The following is a 27,616-nucleotide window of genomic DNA, read 5'->3' as shown; positions in this document are numbered from 1 at the left end:
AAAGGAAATACTAAAGCTCCTTGAGGCAAGTATAATTTATCCCGTTGCTGATAGTCAGTGGGTAAGTCCTGTCCATTATGTCCCTAAAAAGGGAGGTATTACTGTCGTTCCTAATGATAAAGATGAATTGATTCCGCAAAGAATTATTACAGGTTATAGGATGGTAATTGATTTCCGCAAATTAAATAAGGCTACTAAAAAGGATCAGTACCCCTTACCTTTCATTGATCAAATGCTAGAAAGATTATCCAAACATACACATTTTTGCTTTCTAGATGGTTATTCTGGTTTCTCTCAAATACCTGTGTCAGCTGATGATCAATCTAAGACCACTTTTACTTGCCCGTTCGGTACTTTTGCTTATAGACGTATGCCTTTTGGATTATGTAATGCACCTGCTACCTTCCAAAGATGCATGATGGCTATATTCTCTGACTTTTGTGAAAAGATTTGTGAGGTTTTCATGGACGATTTCTCCGTCTACGGATCCTCTTTTGATGATTGCTTAAGCAAGCTTGATCGAGTTTTGCAGAGATGTGAAGAAACTAACCTTGTATTGAATTGGGAAAAGTGCCACTTTATGGTTAATGAAGGTATTGTCTTGGGGCATAAAGTTTCTGAAATAGGTATTGAAGTTGATAAATCCAAGGTTGATGCTATTGAAAAGATGCCATGTCCCAAGGACATCAAAGGTATAAGAAGTTTCCTTGGTCACATCGGTTTTTATAGGAGGTTCATTAAGGACTTCTCAAAAATTTCTCGGCCTCTGACTAATTTATTACAAAAATATATACCATTTGTTTTTGATGATGATTGTGTAGAAGCATTTGAAATACTTAAGAAAGCATTGATCTCTGCACCTATTGCTCAGCCACCTGATTGGAATTTACCTTTTGAAATTATGTGTGATGCTAGTGATTATGCTGTAGGTGATGTTCTAGGACAAAGAGTTGATAAGAAATTAAATGTTATTCAATATGCTAGTAAAACTTTAGACAATGCTCAGAGAAATTATGCTACTACTGAAAAGGAATTCCTAGCAGTTGTATTTGCTTGTGATAAGTTTAGACCATATATTGTTGATTCTAAAGTAACTATTCACACGGATCATGCTGCTATTAAATACCTTATGGAAAAGAAAGATGCTAAACCTAGACTTATTAGATGGGTTCTCCTGCTACAAGAATTTGATTTGCATATTGTTGATAGAAAGGGAGCTGAGAACCCCATTGCAGACAACTTGCTAGGTTAGAAAATGTGCTTGATGACCCACTACCTATTGATGATAGCTTTCCTGATGAACAATTCAATGTTATAAATGCTTCTCGTACTACTCCATGGTATGCGGATTATGCTAATTATATTGTTGCTAAATATATACCACCTAGTTTTACATACCAGCAAAAGAAAAAGTTCTTCTATGATTTGAGACATTACTTTTGGGACGACCCACATCTTTATAAAGAAGGAGTAGATGATGTTATTAGACGTTGTGTACCTGAGCATGAACAGGAACAGATCATACGCAAGTGTCACTCCGAAGCTTATGGAGGACACCGCGCTGGAGATAGAACTGCACATAAGGTATTGCAATCCGTTTTTTATTGGCCTACTCTCTTCAAGGATTCCCGTAAGTTTGTTGTATCTTGTGATGAATGTCAAAGAATTGGTAATATTCGTAGATGTCAAGAAATGCCTATGAATTATTCACTTGTTATTGAACCATTTGATGTTTGGGGCTTTGATTATATGGGACCTTTTCCTGCCTCTAATGGATATACACATATTTTAGTTGCTGTTGATTATGTTACTAAGTGGGTAGAAGCTATTCCAACTAGTAGTGCTGATCATAACACTTCTATTAAGACGCTTAAAGAAGTTATTTTTCCAAGATTTGGAGTCCCTAGATATTTAATGACTGATGGTGGTTCACATTTTATTCATGGTGCTTTCCGTAAAATGCTTTCTAAGTACGATGTTAATCATAGAATTGCATCTCCTTATCACCCACAGTCTAGTGCTCAAGTAGAATTGAGCAATAGAGAACTCAAATTAATTTTGCAAAAGACTGTTAATAGGTCTACAAAGAATTGGTCCAAGAAACTTGATGATGCATTATGGGCCTATCGAACTGCATATAAAAACCCTATGGGTATATCTCCGTATAAAATGGTTTATGTCACTTACCTCTCGAACTAGAACATAAGGCTTATTGGCCAATTAAAGTGCTTAATTATGATTTCAAACTTGACGGTGAGAAGAGGTTATTTGACATAAGCTCACTTGATGAATGGAGAACCCAAGCCTATGAGAATGCCAAGTTGTTTAAAGAAAAAGTTAAAAGATGGCATGACAAAAGAATACAAAAGCGTGAGTTTAATGTAGGTGATTATGTATTGCTATACAACCCTCGTTTGAGATTTTTTTGCAGGAAAACTTCTCTCTAACTGGGAAGGCCCTTCCGTTATCAAGGAGGTCTATCGTTCCGGCGCCATAAAAATCAACAATTTTGAAGGCACAAATCCGAAGGTGGTGAACGGTCAAGGGATTAAACATTATATCTCAGGTAATCCTATAAATGCCAAAACCAATGCTATTGAAACCGTAACCCCGGAGGAATACATAAGGGACACTTTTCGAAACGTTTCACACTTCGAAAAGGAATAGGTATGTGGTACGGTAAGTAAACCGACTCCAAAACAGTTCTAATGGCATTTTTCTTCCGTTTTGGAATATTTAGAAAAATAGAAAATTAAGAAGCAGTCCGGGAAGGACACGAGGGCTCCACGAGGGTGGAGGGCACTCCCTACCTCGTGGGCACCTCGTGTGCTCTCCGGACTCCATTTTCTTGCACGTCACACATTTTGGTCGGTAAAAATTCATTATATAATCTCCCGAAGGTTTTGACTCCTGTATCACACAATTATCCTCTGTTATTGTTTCGAGCTGTGTCCTGTCAGGTTTGTCAAGGCCAGGCATCATGTTGTCCCCCTCCTCCAACAATGGTGACAACGATGCTTGGCTAATGAAGATAGAGCTAAAGATGGAAGAACCCATGGAGATCAACAAGGATGAAGGGATCAAGAAGGCCACGGAGGATCAAGCTCCTGCAGCAGAAGATAGCCTTCAACTTGATCACAATCTTCTTACCCCAACTGAGATCGAAGCTTTCAAGATGATTGAGTTAGCTCGTATACAAAAGAAGTATCTCACACGGAAAATATTTTGTTGAAGGACCATATTGTTGCACTCAAGGGCATTATCCGCAAGTTGGAGGACCTCTTACGCTCGATGTGCGACTATCCATCATCACCTCCACCTTCTTCACCAACAAAGGAGACATAATCACACGGGTATGGGCACTCCCCTTGGCAACTGCCAAGCTTGGGGGAGTGCCCCGGTATCGTATCACCATCACTTTTATCTTTACCGCTTTTCTTAGTTCGATCCTTTTGATAATATTTTGATCTAGTAGAATAAAAGTTCTTAGTATGATCTACTTGTGAGTTTTGCTTTATGATCCTTCTATGTAATTAATCGAGTCCGTGAGCTATATATAATAAAGATTAGTGTTGAGTCAAGGGCTTTATTATTTTGCCATGATCCTTGAGTGAATAAAAGAAAAGAGAAAATAATAAAAAGAAAGAAAGAGATCATACGGATCTTATGGAGAGTAATGAGCTCACATAGAAAGAGTATGATGAATAAAAGTTGTTGAGAGTTGACAAACATAGTTTTGGTCATCGTTGCAATTAATAGGAAGTAATAAAGAAAGAGAGGTCTTCACATATAAATATGCTATCTTGGACATCTTTTATGATTGTGAGCACTCATTAAAGTATGACATGCTAAAGAGTTGACGTTGCACAAGGAAGACAACATAATGGGTTATGTTTTCTTACATCTGAGATAAATTATATTGTCATGGATCATCCAACATGGTTGAGCTTGCCTTTCCCTCTCATGCTAGCCAATTCTTTGCACCAAGTAGAGATACTACTTGTGCTTCCAAACACCCTTAAACTAGTTTTGCCATGAGAGTCCACCATACCTACCTATGGATTGAGTAAGGTCCTCCAAGTAAGTTGTCATCGGTGCAAGCAACAAAAATTGCCCTCTAAATATGTATGACTTATTAGTGTGGGAGAAAATAAGCTTTATACGATCGTGTGATATGGAAGAAATAAAAGTGACAAACTGCATAATAAAGGTCCATATCACAAGTGGCAATATAAAGTGACATTCTTTCGCATTAATATTTTGTGCATACAACCATAAAAGCGCATGACAACCTCTGCTTCCCTCTGCGAAGGGCCTGTCTTTTACTTTTATCTCCTACCTTACATGAGAGTCATGGTGATCTTCACCTTTCCTTTTTACATTTTATCTTTTGGCAAGCACAATATGTTGGAAATATCCTGGTAATTGTTGACATTACCCTTGAGGTAAAACGTTGGGAGGCAAAACTATAAGCCACTATCTTTCTTTGTGTCCGATTAAATCTCCATACCCATAAGTATTACGTGAGTGTTAGAAATGGTGAAAGACTATATGATAGTTGAGTATGTGGACTTGCTGAAAAGCTCTTATATATTGACTCTTTCATATGTTATGATAAATTGCAATTGCTCCAATGACTGAGATTATAGTTTGTTAGTTTTCAATGAAGTTTATGATTCATACTTGAAATTGTGATTGAATTGTTACTCTAGCATAAGAGATCATATGACAAGAATTATATAAGTTGTTGTTCTAAGAATGATCATGATGCCCTCATGTCCGTATTTTACTTTTATCGACACCTCTATCTCTAAACATGTGGACATATTTTTTGATTTCGGCTTTCGCTTGAGGACAAGCGAGGTCTAATCTTGGGGGAGTTGATACGTCCATTTTGCATCATGCTTTTATATCGATATTTATTGCATTATGGGCTGTTATTACACATTATGTCACAATACTTATGCCTATTCTATCTTATTTTACAAGGTTTACATAAAGAGGGAGAATGCCAACAGCTGGGATTCTGGGCTGGAAAAGGAGCAAATATTAGTGACCTATTCTGCACATCTCCAAAAGTCCTGAAACTTCATGGAAGACGTTTTCAGAATATATAAAAAATACCGAGCGCAAGAAGTTCATCAGGGGGGCACACCCTGCCCACGAGGGTGGGGGGCGCGCCCTACCCCCCTGGGCGCCCCCTACCTCATGGGCCCCTGGTGGCCCTCCGATGACCATCTTCTGCTATATGAAGTCTTTCAATGAGGAAAAATCATAAGCCATCTTCTCGGACGAAACTTCACAGCCACGAGGCGGAACCTTGGCGGAACCAATCTAGGGCTCTGGCGGAGCTGTTCTGCCGGGGAAACTTCCCTTCGGGAGAGGGAAATCATAAGTGGGATGCTTGTCCAAGTGAGGACAGCACCCAAGCACCGGTCCACCCACATACCAAATTATCAAAGTACCAAACGCGAATCATATGAACGTGATGATAACTAGCTTGATGATATTCCCATGTGTCCTCGGGAGCGCTTTTCTCTATATAAGAGTTTGTCCAGGCTTGTCCTTTGCTACAAAAAGGACTGGGCCACCTTGGTGCACTTTATTTACTTTTGTTACTTGTTGCTCGTTACAAATTATCCTATCACAAAACTATCTGTTACCACTTATTTCAGTACTTGCAGAGAATACCTTGCTGGAAACCGCTTATTGATACGTCTCCAACGTATCTATAATTTTTGATTGCTCCATGCTATATTATCTACTGTTTTGGACATTATTGGGCTTTATTTTCCACTGTTATATTATTTTTGGGACTAACCTATTAACCGGAGGCCCAGCCCAGAATTGCTGTTTTTTTGCCTATTTTAGGGTTTCGAAGAAAAGGAATATCAAACGGAGTCCAAACGGAATGAAACCTTCGGGAACGTGATTTTCTCACCGAACATGATCCAGGATACTTGGACCCTACGTCAAGAAACAAAGGAGGGAGCCACGAGGTAGGGGCGCGCGCCTACTACTACGTCTTGAGCTTGCATTGGTTTTCCCCGAAGAGGAAGGGATGATGCAACAGAGTAGCGTAAGTATTTCCCTCAGATTTTGAGAACCAAGGTATCAATCCAGTAGGAGCCCACGCTCAAGTCCCTCGTACCTGCACAAAATGATAGCTACTCGCAACCAACGCGATTAGGGGTTGTCAATCCCTTCACGGTCACTTACGAGAGTGAGATCTGATAGATATAATATTTTTGGTATTTTTGGTATAAAGATGCAAAGTAAAAAAGTAAAAGCAAAGCAAGATTAAAGTGATGGAGATTGATATGATGAGAATAGACCCGGGGGCCATAGGTTTCACTAGTGGCTTCTCTCAAGAGCATAAGTATTCTATGGTGGGCGAACAAATTACTGTTAAGCAATTGACAGAATTGAGCATAGTTATGAGAATATCTAGGCATAATCATGTATATAGGCATCATGCCCGTGACAAGTAGACCGAAACGATTCTGCATCTACTACTATTACTCCACTCATCGACCGCTATCCAGCATGCATCTAGAATATTAAGTTAAAAACAGAGTAACGCCTTAAGCAAGATGACATGATGTAGAGAGATAAATTCACGCAATATGAAATAAACCCCATCTTGTTATCCTTGATGGAAACGATACAATATGTGCCTTGCTGCCCCTTCTATCACTGGGTAAGGACACCGCAAGATCGAACCCAAAGCTAAGCACTTCTCCCATGGCAAGAACTACCAATCTAGTTGGCCAAACCAAACGGATAATTCGAAGAAACTTGCAAAGATAACCAATCATACATAAAACAATTCAGAGAAGATTCAAATATTATTCATAGATAGACTTGATCACAAACCCACAATTCATCGATCTCAACAAACACACCGCAAAAAGAACATTACATCGAATAGATCTCCACAAGAGAGGGGGAGAACTTTGTATTGAGATTCAAAGAGAGAGAAGAATCCATCTAGCTACTAACTATGGACCCAAAGGTCTGAGGTAAACTACTCACACTTCATCGGAGAGGCTATGGTGATGTAGAAGCCCTCCGTGATGACGGCCCTCTTCCGGCGGAGCTCCGGAACAGGCCCCAAGATGGGATCTCGTGGGTACAGAAAGTTGCGGCGGTGGAATTAGGTTTTTGGGTCCTGCTCTGATAGTTTGGGGGTACGTGTGTATATATAGGAGGAAGAAGTACGCCGGAGGAGCAACGAGGGGCCCACAAGGCAGGGGGCGCGCCCTAGGGGGGGCGCCCCCACCCTCATGACCGCCTCTTTTGTTCCTTGGAGCAGGGTCCAAGTCTCCTGGATCACGTTCGGTGAGAAAATCACGTTCCCGAAGATTTTATTCCGTTTGGATTCCGTTTGATATTCCGTTTCTTCGAAACACTGAAATAGGCAAAAAAACAGCAATTCTCGGCTGGGCCTCCGGTTAATAGGTTAGTCCCAAAAATAATATAAAAGTGGAAAATAAAGCCCAATATAGTCCAAAACAGTAGATAATATAGCATGGAGCATTCAAAAATTGTAGATACGTTGGAGACCAAAAAGGCATGGAACACTTCCCTAGAAAGAAAATTAAATTACCTTATGAATCTATTATGAGAGCCACATATGGATTGCCTACCAAAGATGGCAATACCTAGATCTATCCTTGCTTTTTATGCCTAGCTAGGGGCGTTAAACGATAGCGCTTGTTGGGAGGCAACCCAATTTTATTTTTATTCCTTTCTTTTTGCTCCTGTTTAGTAATAAATAATTTATCTAGCCTATGTTTTGGTTGTTTTTTGTGTGTTTAATTAGTGTTTGTGCCAAGTAGAACCGTTGGGAAGACTTGGGGAAAGTCTTTTTAATCTTGCTGTAAAAAACAGGAACTTTAGCGCTCACGAGAATTGCTGCCATTTTTATTTGGAAAGTGCTATTTAGTTAATTATTTTTGCAGATGATTAATATATAAATTAATCACGTCCAGAAATTTATTTTAGAATTGTTGGGGTTCCAGATCTTGCGTTAGTTACAGATTACTACAGACTGTTCTGTTTTTGACAGATTCTGTTTTTCGGGTGTTGTTTGCTTATTTTGATGAATCTATGGCTAGTAAAATAGTTTATAAACCATAGAGAAGTTGGAATACAGTAGGTTTAACACCAATATAAATAAATAATGAGTTCATTACAGTACCTTGAAGTGGTTTTTTCTTTTCTTTTGCTAACGGAGCTCACGAGATTTTCTGTTAAGTTTTGTGTTGTGAAGTTTTCAAGTTTTGGGTGAAAGATTTAATGGATTATGGAACAAGGAGTGGCAAGAGCCTAAGCTTAGGGATGCCCATGGCACCCCAAGATAATCTAAGGACACCTAAAAGCCAAAGCTTGGGGATGCCCCGGAAGGCATCCCCTCTTTCGTCTACTTCCATCGGTAACTTTACTTGGAGCTATATTTTTATTCACCACATGATATGTGTTTTGCTTGGAGCGTCTTGTATGATTTGAGTCTTTGCTTTTTAGTTTACCACAATCATCCTTTCTGTACACACCTTTTGAGAGAGACACACATGATTTGGAAATTATTAGAATACTCTATGTGCTTCACTTATATCTTTTGAGTTATATAGTTTTTGCTCTAGTACTTCACTTATATCTTTTAGAGCACGGTGGTGGTTTTGTTTTATAGAAACTACTATTATCTCATGCCTCACTTAGATTATTTTGAGAGTCTTAAATATCATGGTAATTTACTTAAATAATCCTAATATACTAGGTATTCAATACTAGTAAAAACTTTCTTATGAGTATGTTGAATACTAAGAGAAGTTTGATGCTTGATGATTGTTTTGAGACATGGAGGTAGTGATATCAAAGTTGTGCTAGTTGAGTAGTTGTGAATTTGAAAAATACTTGTGTTGATGTTTGCAAGTCCCGTAGCATGCACGTATGGTAAACGTTATGTAACAAATTTGAAACATGAGGTGTTCTTTGATTGTCCTCCTTATGAGTGGCGGTCGGGGACGAGCGATGGTCTTTTCCTACCAATCTATCCCCCTAGGAGCATGCGCGTAGTGCTTGGTTTTTGATAACTTGTAGATTTTTTCAATAAGTATGTGAGTTCTTTATGACTAATGTTGAGTCCACGGATTATACGCACTCTCACCTTTCCATCATTGCTAGCCTCTTCGGTACCATGCATTGCCCTTTCTCACATTGAGAGTTGGCGCAAAATTCGCCGGTGCATCCAAACCCCGTGATATGATATGCTCTTTCACACATAAACCTCCTTATATCTTCCTCAAAACAGCCACCATACCTACCTATTATGGCATTCCCATAGCCATTCCAAGATATATTGCCATGCAACTTTCCACCGTTTCGTTTATCATGACATGTTCATCATTGTCATATTGCTTTGCATGATCATGTAGTTGACATAGTATTTGTGGCAAAGCCACCATTCATAATCCTTTCATACATGTCACTCTTGGTTCATTGCATATCCTGGTACACCGCCGGAGGCATTCATATAGAGTCATACTTTGTTCTAGTATCGAGTTGTAATCATTGAGTTGTAAATAAATAGAAGTGTGATGATCATCATTTTCTAGAGCATTGTCCCAAGTGAGGAAAAAAAGAAAGGCCAAAAAAAGAGAAGGCCCCCAAAAAATGAGAGAAATAGTGAGAAGGGACAATGTTACTATCCTTTTTACCACACTTGTGCTTCAAAGTAGCACCATAATCTTCATGATAGAAAGTCTTTTGTTTTGTTACTTTCATATACTAGTGGGAACTTTTAATTATAGAACTTTGCTTGTATATTCCAACAATGGGCTTCCTCAAATGCCCTAGGTCATCATGGGCAAGCAAGTTGGGTGCACACCCACTTAGTTTCTTTTGTTGAGCTTTCATATATTTATAGCTGTAGTGCATCCGTTGCATGGCAATCCCTACTCCTTGCATTAACATCAATTTATGTGCATCTCCATAGCTCATTGATTAGCCTCGTTGATGTGAGACTTTCTCCCTTTTTTGTCCTCTCCACATAACCCCCACCATTATATTCTATTCCACCCATAGTGCTATATCCATGGCTCATGCTCATGTATTGCATGAAGATTGAAAAAGTTTGAGATTACTAAAGTATGAAACAATTGCTTGGCTTGTCATCGAGGTTGTGCATGATGAGAGAATTCTTGTGTGACGAAAATGGAGCATGACTAAACTATATGATTTTGTAGGGATGAACTTTCTTTGGCCATGTTATTTTGAGAGGACATAATTGCTTAGTTAGTATGCTTGAAGTATTATTATTTTTATGTCAATATTAAACTTTTATCTTGAATCTTTCGGATCTGAATATTCATACCACAATTAAGAAAGAATTACATTGAAATTATGCCAAGTAGCATTCCACATCAAAAATTCTGTTTTTATCATTTACCTACTCGAGGTCGAGCAGGAATTAAGCTTGGGGATGCTTGATACGTCTCCAACGTATCTATAATTTTTGATTGTTCCATGCTATATTATATTCTATTTTGGACATTATTGGGCTTTGTTATACACTTTTATATTATTTTTGGGACTAACCTATTAACCGGAGGCCTAGCCCAGAATTGCTGTTTTTTGCCTATTTCAGAGTTTTGCAGAAAAAGAATATCAAACAGAGTCCAAATGGAATGAAACCTTCGAGAACGTGATTTTCGGAACGAACGTGATCCAGAGGACTTGGACCCTACGTCAAGACATCAACCAGGAGGCCACGAGGTAGGAGGGCGCGCCCTCCACCCTCGTGGGCCCCCTGTTGCTCCACAGACGTACTCCTTCCTCCTATATATACCTACGTACCCCCAAACTACCAGATACGGAGCCAAAACCCTAATTCCACCGCCGTAACTTTCTGTATCCACGAGATCCCATCTTGGGGACTGTTCCAGAGCTCCGCCGGAGGGGGCATCGATCACGGAGGGCTTCTACATCAACACCATAGCCTCTCCGATGAAGTGTGAGTAGTTTACCTCAGACCTTCGGGTCCATAGTTATTAGCTAGATGGCTTCTTCTCTCTTGTTTGATCTCAATACAATGTTCTCCCCCTCTCTCATGGAGATATATTCGATGTAATCTTCTTTTGCGGTGTGTTTGTTGAGACCGATGAATTGTGGGTTTATGATCAAGTTTATCTATGAACAATATTTGAATCTTCTCTGAATTCTTTTATGTATGATTGGTTATCTTTGCAAGTCTCTTCGAATTATCAGTTTGGTTTGGCCTACTAGATTGATATTTCTTGCAATGGGAGAAGTGCTTAGCTTTGGGTTCAATCTTGCGGTGTCCTTTCCCAGTGACAGTAGGGGCAGCAAGGCACGTATTGTATTGTCGCCATCGAGGATGACAAGATGGGGTTTTCTTCATATTGCATGAGTCTATCCCTCTACATCATGTCATCTTGCTTAAGGCGTTACTCTGTTTTAACTTAATACTCTAGATGCATGTTGGATAGCGGTCGATGTGTGGAGTAATAGTAGTAGATGCAGGCAGGAGTCGGTCTACTTGTCTCGGACGTGATGCCTATATACATGATCATACCTAGATATTCTCATAACTATGCTCAATTCTGTCAATTGCTCAACAGTAATTTGTTCACCCACCATAAATACTTATGCTCTTGAGAGAAGCCACTAGTGAAACCTATGGCCCCTGGGTCTATCTTACATCATATTAATCTTCCAATACTTAGTTATTTCCTTTGCCATTTATTTTACTTTGCATCTTTATGATAAAAATACCAAAAATATTATCTTATCATATCTATCAGATCTCACTCTCGTAAGTGACCGTGTAGGGATTCACAACCCCTTATCACGTTGGTTGCGAGGATTTATTTGTTTGTGTACGTGCGAGGGACTTGTGTGCGGCCTCCTACTGGATTGATACCTTGGTTCTCAAAAACTGAGGGAAATACTTACGCTACTTTGCTGCATCACCCTTTCCTCTTCAAGGGAAAACCAACGCAAGTGCTCAAGAGGTAGCAGCGGCCTGCCCTGGCAGCCCCTCCTCTCTTTCCACTAAGGCCCATTAAACTCCCCGGGGGGTTCCGGTAACCCCCCGGTACTCTGGTATATGCCCGAACTTCACTTGGAACCCTTCTGATGTCCAAACATAGTCGTCCAATATATCGATCTTTATGTCTTGACCATTTCGAGACCCCTCGTCATGTCCGTGATCAAATCCGGGACTCCGAACTACCTTCGGTACATCAAAACACATAAACTCATAATACTGATCATCACCGAACCTTAAGCGTGCGGACCCTAGGGGTTCGAGAACTATGTAGACATGACCGAGACATGTCCTCGATCAATAACCAATAGCGGAACCAGGATGCTCATATTGGTTCCTACATATTCTACGAAGATCTTTATCGGTCAAACCGCATAACGATATACGTTGTTCCCTTTGTCATCGGCATGTTACTTTCACGAGATTCGATCATCGGTATCTCAATACCTAGTTCAATCTCGTTACCGGAAAGTCTCTTTACGCGTTCCATAATGCTACATCCCGTAACTAACTCATTAGCTACATTACTTGCAAGGCTTATAGTGATGTACATTACCGAGAGGGCCCAGAGATACCTCTCCGACAATCGGAGTGACAAATCCCAATCTTGATACATGCCAACTCAACAAACACCATCGGAGACACCTGTAGAGCATCTTTATAATTACCCGGTTACGTTGTGACATTTGGTAGCACACAAAGTGTTCCTCTGGTATCCGGGAGTTGCATGATCTCATAGTCATAGGAACATGTATAGTTATGGAGAAAGCAATAGCAACAAACTAAACGATCATCATGCTAAGCTAACAGATGGGTCAAGTCAATCATATCATTCTCTAATGATGTGATCTCGTTAATCAAATGACAACTCATGTCTATGGTTAGGAAACATAACCATCATTTATTCAACGAGCTAGTCAAGTAGAGGCAAACTAGTGACACTCTGTTTGTCTATGTATTCACACATGTACTAAGTTTCTGGTTAATACAATTCTAGCATGAATAATAAACATTTATCACGATATAAGGAAATATAAATAACAACTTTATTATTGCCTCTAGGGCATATTTCCTTCATTATGTTGAGTGCTATACCCAAGAAGCACGCATTGTTTTGAGCGAAACATAAGTTTGCGAGAGTTGTATGGACGAATATTAGGCCAACAGGCACAACCAAATACACGGAGTGATGTGTAATCTGGTTTGACGTGAAGAAGCTATTCTGTGTGCATCTCATTGTTGATGACTCGACTAGGGAGCATGTTGATGATGTGGACGGCCGTAAGAAATGCTTCGTCCCAAAACTTGAGGGGCCTGGAAGCACCGGCAAGGAGGGCTAGACCAACCTCAACTATGTGCCTATGCTTGCGTTCGGAGGATCCGTTTTGTTGGTGAGCTTGGGGGCATGTCACATGGTGAGATATGACAAGTGTTTGAAAGAAATAATTTAACTTCTCATACTCCCCCACCCCCCCCCCCAAGTCGGATTGGACAACATTAATTTTTCTATCAAACTTGCATTCAACAAGTGCTTGGAAATTTTTGAACACTTGAAAAACATCGGAACTTTTCTTGAGGAGATAGATCCAGAAAAAATTGCTATAGTCATCAATGAAGCTAACATAGTATGTGTGTCTAGCAACAGAAGTGGGGGCAGGACCCCAAACATCAGAAAATATCAATTGCAAGGGTTGAGTAGAGACACTTGTAGATATTGGATAAGGTAATTGATGACATTTTGCTCTTTGGCAAGAATCACAAATAGTTTCAATATTGCGCTCTCCAACAAATAGGAGCTTATTTTTCCTAAGCAAACGTTCAACTAAGGAAAAAGAGGCATGTCCTAAACGATCGTGCCATCGTGTGGACGAGAGCCTGATAGCACCACAAGCTTGTTTATTTGATCTTCTAAACTTCAGAATCAACGTGTAAAGCCCTTGAACACATCTACCTCGGTAGAGTACTTTCCTCGTGGCCTGATCCTTGATCAAAAAGAAGAAAGGATGGAATTCAATGAAAACATGATTATCAATAGTAATACGATGAACGGAGAGAAGATTTTTGTTGACACTAGGAACATGCAGGATTTTTCTAAGGTGAATCTTGCGAGAAGGGGTACGTATAACCGAATGACCTATATGACTTATCATCATACCTGCACCACTTGCCATGTGGATCTGATCCTTCCCGTGGTATTTCTCACGGAGGGTCACCTTCTCGAGCTTGCCCGTGAGATTGTTGGTGGCGCCGCTGTCAAGATACCGGTTGGTATCGACGTCACAGAACCCGTCGGTGGCGGCGGCGACCTTGTCATCATCTTCATAGGAGGCGTTGTCTTCTTAGAATCGGTACCAGTAGTCCTTGGCGGAGTGGCCGGGCTTCCCGCCAATCTGGCATCGCACGACGTCAGGCCGGGACTTGCCAGGACCACCACGGCGGCCCCGATTGTTGGTGAAGTTGGGGCGACCGTTGTGAGAGCCGGAGCCGTTGGAGTGTTTGGAGCCGCTTTGCTTGCCCTTGGAACGAGGAGGGCCACGGTGACGAGACAAGTAGCCAACGCAACTGCGGGTGGCCACGTTCGTGGACGACTTGAAGCCGCCGACGGAGTTCTGGAACTGAGCGACACGTTAGTCGAAGTTGCTCAGCATGACGAAGAGCTCGTTGAGGGAGACGGGCGTGACGCATGCGTCGAGGGCCGAGACGAGGGGCTGGTGGTCCATGTCCAGCCCATGAAGAATATAAGAGATCAGCTCGTCATCCTCGATTGCTCTCCCGGCCGCGGCGAGCTCGTCGGCGAGGCCGCGCATGTAGGCGAAGTAGGCGGCAACCGACCGGTTGCCCTTCTGTGCATTGATGAGGGCAGTACGGATGTTGTTGACGCGGCTCAAGGACTGCGATGAAAACATACCTGCCAGCACCATCTAGAGGCCGTGCACGGTGGTGATCGTGGTCACCGTGACGAGCACCTCTTTTGCGAGGTTGTCGACCAGATAGCCGAGCACCTGCTGGTCCTCTCTGACCGAGATGGAGTGGAGAAGATTGAGCTCGGAGGTCTCCTTCCCGTCCTTGTCCTTGGTGACGAGAAGACAAGCCGGTTCTGGTGCGGTGCCATCGACATAGCCGAAGACACCGGCTCCCCTCAGTTACGGTGTGATCTGAGTCCGCCCGAGCACATAGTTTGTGCGGGAGAGCTTCTCCGTGACCTGACCACTAAGGTTTGGGTGGGAGGTGGCGGAGAAAGACATGGCAGCGAGCTTTGCTGGAGATTGGAAAAGCTAGGGTTTAGAAAGAGGCAGCTCTGATTACCATGTGCGATTTGGCAGAAGCGTCTGACCCTCATTGTGAGGGGGCGCGTTGCATGTTATAGGCAGCAGAGGCGCACCTCCCTGACCATAGCGCATACAAAGTAGTTAGAGAAGATTACCACTTGGGAGGAAGAGATAAGGAGATAAGAGAGGTTTACAGGATAAAGAGGTTTCCCCTAACAACCTAGTCTATCTTCTGATGCGCCAACTCTGAATGCCATCGTGACATATATATGTTTACACACAGGAACACAACAGCATGCAAGTCAAATGCCGGACAAAACTGCTGAGCTACAAAACCATTTGCCCCTTATTTTAGTGGCTAATTTAGCATGTTAGCCAGAGTCCAAATACCTTAATTAACTTATCGTTGTTTACCTTTGTGGTGAGGGCGCATGTACGGTCCTAACTGCAGAGTGCAGAGGTTTGACATTGTAAAAAAGTTTTCAGATAGTAAAATAGCTCAGCCCATCCGCACCTAATCTGCATCGATCGCTACGACAGCAAGCACCATCATCCTCCTAGATACATGATTGTATTTCTATATGTTTTCAATATGCCGTAGCATCTAGTAATATAGTTTAGCTCGCGTTGACGTGGAATCCCATGCGTCTCTGCTTCGGCGACGTGGTGGTTCTAGATGGAAGAGAGAGCACGGAGTGAGACTGATTACGCCTGAGAATGCTGACCGAGAGCTGTACGAATCACGTAGGTACACTTGGTCACATACACTTGAAGTTATTCCCGGCGAAAAAGTTTATAATTATTTCATAAACTTGATCAAATACAAAATAAAAACTTCCTCCGATCCAAAGTAAGTGTCACAGTTTTAAACTTAAAACTGCGTTTAGTTCAAAACTACGACACTTACTATGAATTGGAGGTAGCAGTATTTTTGAAATGACATAATAGTTTGCTAGAATTTCTTTTTTGTGGGCAATAGTTTGCTAGATTGGAGCTACATGGGTTTTGCTTCAAATGAGAGGAAATTGCATAAACCACCTACTTTTGGTGCTAGTGTTCCACAAAACACCTACTTTGCAGGTTTATTGCACAAAACATCATATATTGAGGTAATTCATTGCAACTAGGTCTAATCCACCATTTAGGTGTGCTGACATGATTCCTGATAAGTGGGTCCAGTTTGTAAGTGCACTGGTGGCAAAAAAAAAGGCCACATCAGCAGCCAACTATAACGGTCAATATCTCACAACCCTTTTCTCCAATTGAGCTAAATTTTCCCCAGAATATTAGCGAGTGCATTTATGATTTATTGCATTATTTTTATCATTTTATAAATGTTAAATTTTGAACAAAAAGATAGACCAATGAAAGGCCAATTTTGAATCATGTCAACACATCTAAATGATGGATTGGACCTAGATGTAACAAATTACCCCAATATATGATGTTTTGTGCAACAAATCTGTAAAGTAGGTGTTTTACGTAACACTGGCACGAAAAGTAGGCGGTTTGTGCAATTTTCCTCTCGGAATGATGATGAGTAATGCCAAAGGAAACGAAAGTACCACACGCTTTTCTGGAAAATCACCATCCTTTCTGCTAGTTGTTTTTCCACATGCAGAAAGATACATGGATCAAAGAGTGTACTTGCACGCGACACAAATATTTCTACAGCTCTACCTAGCTAGCTGAGCTAAGCTAGCTAGCGACATCATATCTGCCTAGAAATGAGAACTGTATGTAACTTTCTCCAAGATTCCAAAGCAAGCACAAGATCTAAGATTCTTAATCGGCGAGCTCTCATAATCAAACTCTGTATCCTGTACCACCAGTCAGTGTACCGTGTCAACTGGTCAACAGTTAAATACAAGTACAGATTCCGTACGCATGACAGTTTGCTTATGGCGTAAAACACCTATAGACAGCAGCAGTTTTCTTTCAATCAAAAACTTGATGGTTGATGCTTTGCAAGGCATGATGCAATGGTGACTCAAGGAGGCTTAGCTAGCTTGACTTAATCCTGTTAAATAGTTGGAAATCAAGGTTCAGCCCTTGGACTGCGTTCCGGCATGGTTCAACTTGGAACTGTGAGCCTCTTGTTGATCTCTCCAATGAAGGGATAAAATCTCCGGCGTGCATCCTGTACCCCCGCAAAAAAAAAAAAAAATCACTGCTTGTAGGGGAGGAAAGAATCCTGAATCCTTGTGTTAGTTCTAGCACATGGTTCCCCAGACCACTGAACCCTTCTAGTTGCTTCAAATGGCGAGCCTCTAGTGGTTCATTCAGACAGATTTTCCAAACAAATCCTTGTCTGAACTATAAGAATCTTTGAATAGCTCCTGTGATGGAAACAACACCCCATTTGCTACCTTATTGCCCTGCCAAATCAGCACAAAATAGTTTCAAGTTCTTGATAGAAAAAGCTAGAATCTTTTCCACGTTCAAACGGAGGCTCCTGCAGTTTTACTAGAAAAGAAGCAGCGAGCAGCGAGCAGTAGTGCAGTACAATAGCCGTATACATTCCACTCTAAGAACTTGTCCAAATCAGACACGTTCAGATCACTGTCAAAATAAGCGCCAATGTTTTCAACTGTTGCTGGTTTACCGGGCTAAGCCATCATCATGACCGGGTCGCAAAGCCGCACATACAATTGATTAACAAAGGTTTTAAGAGCTTTCAAGTGCTACTATAGTTGCTAGATAATGGGTGGGAAGATCTCACCGCACTGAGAGACACACAGGGTATAGAAAGGTAAGCTTCTGTAATCTTTTCCTGCACTTCTTTACTTTGGAGAGTGGAGCCTTCCTCTTTATGTAATCTCAAGGACTCGCCTTGTCTCGGTCGATCCTTGCTTTTGTAATATGAAAGCTCATGTCCTGTCGATAGATGCTGAAAGTGATTTGAGTAGCGAGTGTTGGTGCTGACGGCCATGCAGACGGGGTCCAAGGATCTCCTTTCTGGTCAGAGAAATTATCGTTCTCTGTGAATTGGGATTACATTTGGTGTTATCTTAGACTTGTTATTGCGGATCTTGGACTGGGTTATCTGATAAGGATTTATGCTTTTTCTCCAAGAAAATTGTAACGATTCTAAAGTGAGTGGCTACTTTCACTTGTACTAAGTAGCAAGTAATATATGGATATATGTCACTTCCTGAAATAGTACTAGCATTGTCAGAAGCTAAGTGCTGCATTTCATTGGACAAATTAATACAGATAGAGTTGCTCATGTTATCTAGCTACGGTGGCATTCAGATGTTCATAACGTGTATTCTCGCTCACCATATATAGTACCACGAGTAAGAGAGAAGTACCGTACTGATGGTGGATCAAGCGATTGGTCAGCAGAACACATCTAAAAGTGCATGTTTTGTACTAGTACTCCTTCCATTTCACAATTTAGTGTGCCCGCGTTTCTCGTGATTTAAATTTGATCATAAATTTAACCAACAAAACCGACTGCGGCGGGAGCAAAAATTATACTACTGAATTTGTAATTTGTATAATACAAATTCATGAAGTGCGGACGCACTACATTGTGGAATGAAGGGAGTACATGAGTACTGTTAGATGAGTGAGCAACTAAACTTTACTGAGGGCCAATGGCCAGTACATATACAGATGTGGTGAAGTGCAGAAAATCTCCTTATACAATGGGGATGTACACAATGAACTATACACATCTAACACCCCCCCCCCCCCTCAAACTCATGGTGGATCAACAACACTGAGTTTGGAGAGGAAAAACCCATGCTGTGCTCGAGTCTGTGCCTTCGTGAAGAAGTCAGCCAACTGTAACTCCAAGGGCACATAGTGAAGAGCGAGGGTCTGATCCTGCACAGCAGTACGCACAAAGTGGGCATCCACACCGATGTGCTTGGTGAGCTCATGCTTCACCGGGTCACGCGCAATACTGATAGCACCGGTGCTGTCGGACAGTAGAGGAGTTGAGATAGTAGCAGACACACCAAAATCCTCAAGTAACCACCGTAACCAGATCACCTCAGCCGTCAACATAGCCATGGCTCGCAACTCAGCCTCTGTACTCGAGCGAGAAACTGCAGTCTGCTTCTTTGTCTTCCAGGCAATAAGAGAGCCACCAAGAAAGACACAGTAAGTAGACAGCGAGCGTCGATCAGAGGGATCACTAGCCCAGGTAGCATCAGAGTAGGCCTGGAGCTCAAGAAAGCTGGAGCGGGGAAAGAAAAGGCGCTGAGAGATCGTGCCACGAAGATATCGAAGAACACGGAGGAGGTGACTATAGTGGACAAAGGTAGGGGCTGAAACAAACTGACTCGGGATGTGGACAGGATAGGAGATGTCAGGGCGTGTAACAGCCAGATAAACAAGGCTGCCAACGAGGTGACGATAGCGAGTGGGATTAGGAAGAAGGTCACTATCAGAGGCACGAAGCTGAACATTGAGCTCCATAGGAGTCACAACTGTGCGCTCATCACCAAGAGCAGCGCGAGCAAGGAGATCTTGAATATATTTTTCTTGGTTGATGTAGAAGCCATGAGAGGCCGAGGAGATCTCAATCCCAAGAAAATAGCGAAGAGGACCAAGATCAGTCATGAGAAACTGATCGCGAAGGCGAGCCTTAACGAAGGCAATGTAATCGGAGTCATCACCAGTGATGATCATGTCATCAACATAAAGAAGGAGAAGAGTCCGACCATGAGGAGACGTGTGAACAAACAACGCGGGATCATGATCACTGGGCAAGAAACCAGCGGCAGTCACCACAGAGGCGAAGCGCTCAAACCAGGCGCGAGGGGCCTATTTTAGACCATAGAGGGAGCGGCGAAGTCTACAGACATACCATCAGGAGCATAGTACCCCGGTGGTGGCTGCATATAAACCTCCTCACGCAACTCGCCATTGAGAAAAGCGTTCTGAACATCAAGTTGAGAGATAGACCACCGACGAACAGAAGCCACAACAAGAAGAGTGCGGACAGTGGTCATGTGGGCCACAGGAGCGAATGTCTCATCATAATCGCACCCCTGTTCCTGCTGAAAACCACGAGCAACAAGACGAGCTTTGTAGCGCTCAAGAGAACCATCGGAGCGAGTCTTAATCTTGTAGACCCACTTGCAGGTGATGGGACGGACACCGGAAGGAAGGGGAACCAGATCCCAGGTGCGACAGCGCTGAAGTGCAGCAAGCTCTTCGGCCATCGCAAGCTACCATTCAGGCTGAGTCATGGTAGTCCGATAGGAAGTGGGCTCAGCAATAACAGAGAGACCGTACCGATCAGGGGAGTAGCGATCAGGCGGGGGGGGGGGGGGGGGGGGGGGGGGGGGGGGGGGGGGGCGAGGCCGAGCACGGAGATTGTGAATGGGAGGAGGCGTGGGAGGTGGTGCACCAGAGGTGGAAGACTCGTCAGAGGAAACATCCTCAGTACGAGATCGACTGGTATAGTGGAGAGGAAACGGTGAGAGAGGGCGACGGACTGGATATGATGGTGGAGAGGTGGAGGAGGAGAACGGAGAAGACAGGGTCGGTGGTGAATGAGAAGAAAGGAGAGGTGCCAGAGGAAGGGGTGACACATGAGGCACATAGCAGGGTGTATCGGGAAGGAGAAAGAAAGAAAGGTCGTCCACAGAGAAACTCGAGGAGGATGAACGTGGGTAGTAGGAACGAGACTCGTCAAAAGTCACATCACGCGAGATGCGCAAGCGACGACCCACATGATCCCAACATCGATAGCCCTTGTTCTCATCACTGTAGCCAAGGAAAACACACTCAACCGACTAAGCAGTGAATTTGGTGCGTTCTCGGGGGGCAAAAAGAACATAGCACACGCATCCAAACATACGAAGAGCTGAGTAGTCAGGAGAGCGACCAGTGAGACACTCCATAGGAATACCACCCTGCAGAGCAGTCGATGGTTGAATGTTGATGAGGTAGGTGGATGCTGAAACAGCCTCAGCCCAAAATGGGGTGGAAGGGAAGCAGCAATCATCAGCGCACGAGCCATCTCAAGCAAATGACGATGCTTTCGTTCGGCAACGCCATTCTGAGCATGAGCACTAGGACAAGAGAACTGGGCAAGAGTCCCCTGTTCCGCGAGAAAACCACGCAACAGCTGAGAGATAAACTCTCCAGCGGAGTCAGCACGAAAAGTATGAATGGGCGTGGCAAACTGAGTGTGAACCATGGACGCAAAGCGTTTGTATATAGGGAGAACCTCGCTACGAGATTTCATGAAGTAGAGCCAAGTGTAGCGAGAGAAATCATCAATAAACAAAACATAGTAGCGATGACCACCTTTCGAATCAAAGGGAGCAGGACCCCAAACATCAGAATGAACTAAGTCAAAAGGACGCTGAGATACAGACTCACTGGTAGGATAATGTAGCTGAGTCTGTTTGCTAAGTCTGCAACCATTACAATGTAAGGAGACATCTCCAGATACAGAACCTAAGAGGCCCTGACAGACTAAAGAAGACAAGTGAGAGCCACACATGTGACCAAGGCGATGATGCCACTGCTGGAAGGACGCAGACGAAGAGGCAGCAAGAGCATGAGAGCTGGCAGAAGTGGTGGCAACGGAAGGAACACAGAGCCAGTCAACCTCCCAAAGGCCCTCGGACTCACGGCGCCGGGGGCCAGCACCAACCAAAGCCTTGGTGCGACGATCCTAAATGGAACAAGAGTCTGTATCAAGAATGACACGACAACCCGAATCAGTGAGTTGGGCAGCAGAAAAAAGATTCATGGTAAGACGAGGAACATGTGAAACACTCGGAACAGAAAAAATGGAGTGGAAAGAACACCACGACTAGCAACAGGAAGAGATGTGTCGTCGGCAGTAAGAACATTAACAGGCGAATCAAGTGGTCTGAGAGAGGACAATGTGGAAGAATCATAAGACATATGAAAGAAGGCTCCAGAATCCAGAACCCACGAGGATGTACCTGACTGTCTAGATGCATGCGGTGGTGTAGAAGGGGATACAGTCATAGCAGCAGCTAAGCCAGTCGACGAGGAGCTGGAGGAGGCAAGTAGACGCTTGAGGCATACAATGTCCTGGTCAGTGAGTGACGGAGTCGAGCAAGACGCAGGAGGGCCACTGGAAGGGGAGCGCCTCTGGTCCCGCTTCTTCTGGCGACAATCAGACTCTGGGTGACTTGACCGGGAGCAGTAACCACAGAAAGTGTCACGGCGCGACGTACTCTTCTCAGTATAAAGAGGACGGCTCACCCCCCTGAAGGAGTGGGCAGGAGTGGTGAAGCAGTGAGGCGAGCAGATGACACAGGAGCCCTGGTGGCCAACACTGAAGGAACCACAAGTAAACCAGCAGAGCGAAGTCGGGTCTCCTCAGCACGAAGCTCAGCAAGTACCTCCGATATAGGAACACGAGCACGAGCAAGCAGGTGAGCACGTCGAGGCTCGAACTCAGAGCGGAGACGAGATAAGAACTCATGAACCCGCTGAAACTCTAAATCAGACAGTGTAGTCTGACAGCAACGACAAGTTTCACAAACAACTGTCCGAAGAGAGTCAAGCTGGCGCCAGATGGCAGAACACTGTGAATAGAACTCATCAACAGAGGAATCACCTTGCTGAAGTGCGTGCTCCTGACACACCACAGATAGGTAGAGAGCATCACCAGAAGGCTGATAGCGCTGACAGAGGTAAGACCACATCGCTGCAACTGTGCCAAGTCCCATGAACTCTGAAGCAAACTGAGGGAGGACACTCGCAGTGAGAATAGCAGCAGCACGAGCATCATCATTGCACCACTGAGTGTAGGCAGACAGATCATCACGGTACACAGAAAGAGCATCTGAATAAGCTGATACCTGCTGGTCATAAGCATCAACTGCAGCATCATCGAGAGCCTTGGCTGCATCGCGGTCAGCCTGAGAAGCATCAGCAGCAAGGACCGGCGGTACCGGTGGGATTGGGGCCACTGGCGCAACAGGGCATGACGGACAAGGGACCTCGCCAGAGAGAACACCCCACAGAAGAAGGCCACGCATATGAGTGCGCATGAAGCCCACAAACTCAGTATAGTTGGTGCCATCAAAGATCACCGAACACCTAGGAACAGCAACATAGCCCGAAGAAGACATGACGAGGTCTTCTGTTGCTCTTTCTAGTCAGGCTCCCCCCCTTTTTTTTGAGTGAGTCAACGCACCAAAGACACCCGATCTGGATCGGGCTGGAGGGCAAGCGAGGCAGCCCCTCTCGATCTGAAGCATGGGGCGCGGGGACGAGCGACCGGGCCATGCTCGATCTGGAGCAGGGGAAGCCTGGCTCCGCTCGATCGGAAGCAGGGGCGGGCGAGGCAGCCCCGCTCGATCAAAAGCAGGGTCGCGGGGGCGGGCGAGGCAGCCAGGGGCTGGCGGCGCGCCCGGGAACAGGCGAGGGCGGCGGCAGCCGGTCCGAACGAGGGCGCCGGCGGCCAGGCGCGTGGAGGCAACCAGGTCCAGAGGCGGGGTGGCGGCGGCCGGTCGGGACGGGGGCGCCGGTGGCCAGGCAAGCTGCAGGTCGGGCGCGTCCGGACGAGGGCGCCGGCGGCCAGTCTGCAGCAGGATCCGAGCTAGACCAAGAGGAGGACGGCAGGAATTGAGATAAGGTAGGAGGAATGCGCACGGAGTTGCGTCGTGCGAGAGAGAGAGGCTAACCTAGCATCTGATACCATGTTAGATGAGTGAGCAACTAAACTTTACCGAGGGCCAATGGCGAGTACATATACAGATGTGGTGAAGTGTAGAAAAACCCCTTATACAATGGGGATGTACACAATGAACTATACACATCTAACAAGTACTACATCCGTCCGGGTTTATTAGGCCCTCTTGTATTTTGAGCCAGATTTGGACCATCTATATTACTCAAAATATATAAAATATATGATACAGAAAGTACACCGCTAAATTTGTATTTGAAAGAGTTTTCCAACAATATAATTCTTGTGACATATCATTTACATTTTATTAGTTAAATTTGTAGGTCAAAGTTTAGCACAAAATAAGATGGGTCTAATAAACCCAGACGGCGAGGGAGTACCTGGCATGCTGAACTTTGGTCTGCAAAGTCAAGGGAGATGGCAATTATGCGGAGATTCCGTTTGGACGAGCGCCATATTGAGACCTTTCAGCTAAGCTGATTATCTCCTAGCTACCCATGCATGGAGGTAGCTAAGCTAGGATTGTTTAAGCAAAGACCAAGAACAAGACAAGAGTTCAATATGTATGTATACGTAGCAGTTGGTGCATGGATCATGGATGGATGGTGTTTATTCACAAATAATCATGCCATTGCCATGCCAGGGACCCTTTTGACTTGCACACCAGATGCCATCCGCCTCCTTTTCTGGGTCAGCACAATGCAGCCTTGCTGTTGCAGCGAATCTTGTTGCAAGTGTACGTAGGTTCACACTAGATCTCGCTGGGAGCACGCGTGCATGCGTGAACTACATGCTCTGCTCTACAGCGTCTAGTGTTTGATGTACCAAGCCAAGCTGCGCTGACAGTAACAGCCTACAGCGCCATGCACAGACACACTCTAACTCTGGTCAAGCTCTGCATCCGCTAGACGAAGGGAGTTTGTTTCACACTCACTGACTCACAGCCATTTCTACTTTTTACTGTAGCTTGGTAACAGAACGACTCATTTAGACGAGTGTTTTAAATAGCAAGCTACGTTAAATAGCGGCTCGACCTTCAAATCAGGTATAGCGAAGCTATAGCGGGCTATTTGTACGTAAAACCATTTAGCGGCACCCTACTCAAAATGCTATAGCCGGCTATAACCGACTATTTAAAACTATGGTTACATGAGACAAGAGCAGACGAACAAACTGGTCCAGCCACATGTCGTGCGTAATGCTGCTGGTGGTCACGGCTACACCGCTACAGTAGAGATGGTTGTGCAGCCAGAAGCGCGTTGCGGCATGCGCAAAGTGCAGCAGACAGCTCAGAGAGAGACCTACGATGGAGGCAAGCGCGTGCTCGTGCGTGGACCTGGCGCATGCATCCATGCATGCAGCTCGTCAGTCAGCATTGCTCTCCGCCTAGATAGATTCCTCTAGGTGGACCGTACGTCGGAGCCATCCGTGCATCGACCGATGTCAACTCTAGCCTATACACTAAAAACTTTTCTTCTGCAGTTGCCAATGCATGCCCACTAGCAACTGGTCGGGATACAGTTTAGTACAGTAACTATAATAACACTCACACAGACACCGTGTTGGATTTTTGCTAGTAGGCCTTTGGCCCAAAGCCTAACTAAAATTCTGAAATTCTCTTGGCCCATTCATGCACACATATGAGTGAAGTGAGTGAGGCTAAAGTTTAGTCCCACCCCGGAAGTTGAGAGAGAGTTGCACCTCTTTATAAGGTGAGCTCTTCTACCACTTGTATGAGCATGAGAAGAGAAGACCTACATGCGTGCTCCTCCCCCTCGCTCGCCTCGCCACGCCACGCCTCGTCACGACGCGCCGCGGGTTGCGGGATTGAGCCGAGCCGAGGACAGAGCTATGCACGTTGTCTATATTTTTGCTGCATGGGAAAATTAATGAGTCATTAATTAATAATTTACGGACGCGTTAATTACTGAACCGTTTCCGATTCTTTTGGATCGTGACGACTCGGACGTGGGGTTTACTCCCACGACCTACCCGGCCCGCACTATATAGTCAGGCAGACGTCTACCCTAGCCGCCGCCGCTTCGTATGGTTTCTCACCATCGTTCCAGATCATTGCGCCGCCAAGCAAGTCTTCTCCATCCCTCCTTCCGGCGTGCACCGCGAGAAGGGACAGCAGGCCTCCGGAACCCCGCCTCTTGTGATCCTGTACGGGAGAGGGGCGATCAGGTTTTTGGGGAGCGCACTTGCGCGACCGCTGGCAGCGACGACTTCGCGAACGACGACTTCTTCCCCGACCTCGGCAACCTCGTCCTCGACGACATGGGCGACAACGTCAACGCCGGCGGTGCTGCACCCGCTGCACCGTATGTGATTCTATCCTTACTGTTCGAGATCGTGGTAGAATTCATGCTTCTAGTATGTGCCCTAGATGTGATATGTTCATCTGCTATACTAGTTCGCATGATTAGTTTAATCTCTGCTGCTGTGGTCATGATTTATCTTCTGTTTATTCGGATTAAATCTCGTAGTAATTTTCTCATATTTCCAACAATCCAAAAACCTGATTATACGCAATTTACTCCGAGTGGTTTTTCTGCGCATCTGAAGCCGCCTGCCTTTAAGGTGGCGCAATATAAGAGGTGGAGCATGAGAGCAGTCTACTGGTTTCAGACCATGGGCTGCTATGATGCCACCAAGGGCAAGCCTGAGGGCGATCTTAATCCAGCACAGCTGGAAGCTTTTGAGAAGATCGATACCCTCTTTAAAGGCGCTCTTCTGAGTGTTCTTGATGACTCCATTATGGATTCGTATATGTCGTTTGACAACGGCAAGGACATGTGGGCTGCGATCGAGGCCAAGTTTGGTGCCTCGGACGCCGGCAGCGAGTTGTACGTCATGGAGCAATTCTATGACTACAAGATGACTGATGAGCGCCCTGTTGTACAGCAGGCTCATGAGATACAGTCGCTCGCAAAAGAACTTGAGTACCTCGTGGATGACACACCCAGGACTATTTCAGAAGCCTGTGCATCTCCTGATGCTGACTACTGGAAGGAAGCTATACGTAGCGAGATGGATTCCATCTTAGCTAACGGTATCTGGGAGATCACTGACCGTCCTTATGGGTGCAAACCTGTAGGATGTAAGTGGGTGTTCAAGAAGAAGCTTAGACCTGATGGTACTATTGAAAAGTATAAGGCACGGCTTGTGGCCAAGGGTTATACCCAGAAACAAGGTGAAGACTTCTTTGATACTTACTCACCCGTGGCTAGACTGACCACAATTCGTGTGCTACTATCACTGGCTGCCTCACATGGTCTTCTCGTTCATCAAATGGACGTTAAGACGGCTTTCCTCAATGGAGAGTTGAAGGAGGAAATTTACATGGATCAGCCAGATGGTTTTGTAGTACCTGGTCAGGAAGGAAAGGTGTGCAAGTTATTAAAGTCTTTATATGGCCTTAAACAAGCTCCTAAGGAGTGGCATGAGAAGTTCGAAAGAACATTAACTGCTGCCGGCTTTGTAGTAAACGATGGTGACAAGTGCGTGTACTATCGCTATGGTGGGGGCGAAGGAGTTATTCTTTGTCTGTATGTCGACGACATATTGATCTTTGGAACCAAACTTGATTTAATCAAGGAGGTTAAGGATTTCTTATCTCGCTGTTTTGAG

General features: G+C 44.3%; 1 pseudogene; it reads right to left on the bottom strand.

Moving 5' to 3' along the window:
* Window positions 1-14,699: 14,699 nt before the first annotated feature.
* Window positions 14,700-14,838, bottom strand: LOC125533332 (annotated as a pseudogene).
* Window positions 14,839-27,616: the final 12,778 nt, after the last annotated feature.

Source organism: Triticum urartu, chromosome 1 (assembly GCF_003073215.2).
Source record: "Triticum urartu cultivar G1812 chromosome 1, Tu2.1, whole genome shotgun sequence".
Classification (NCBI taxonomy): Eukaryota; Viridiplantae; Streptophyta; class Magnoliopsida; order Poales; family Poaceae; genus Triticum; species Triticum urartu.
Note: the sequence above shows the minus strand (reverse complement) of the source record. Positions and strands in the feature narration are given on the sequence as shown.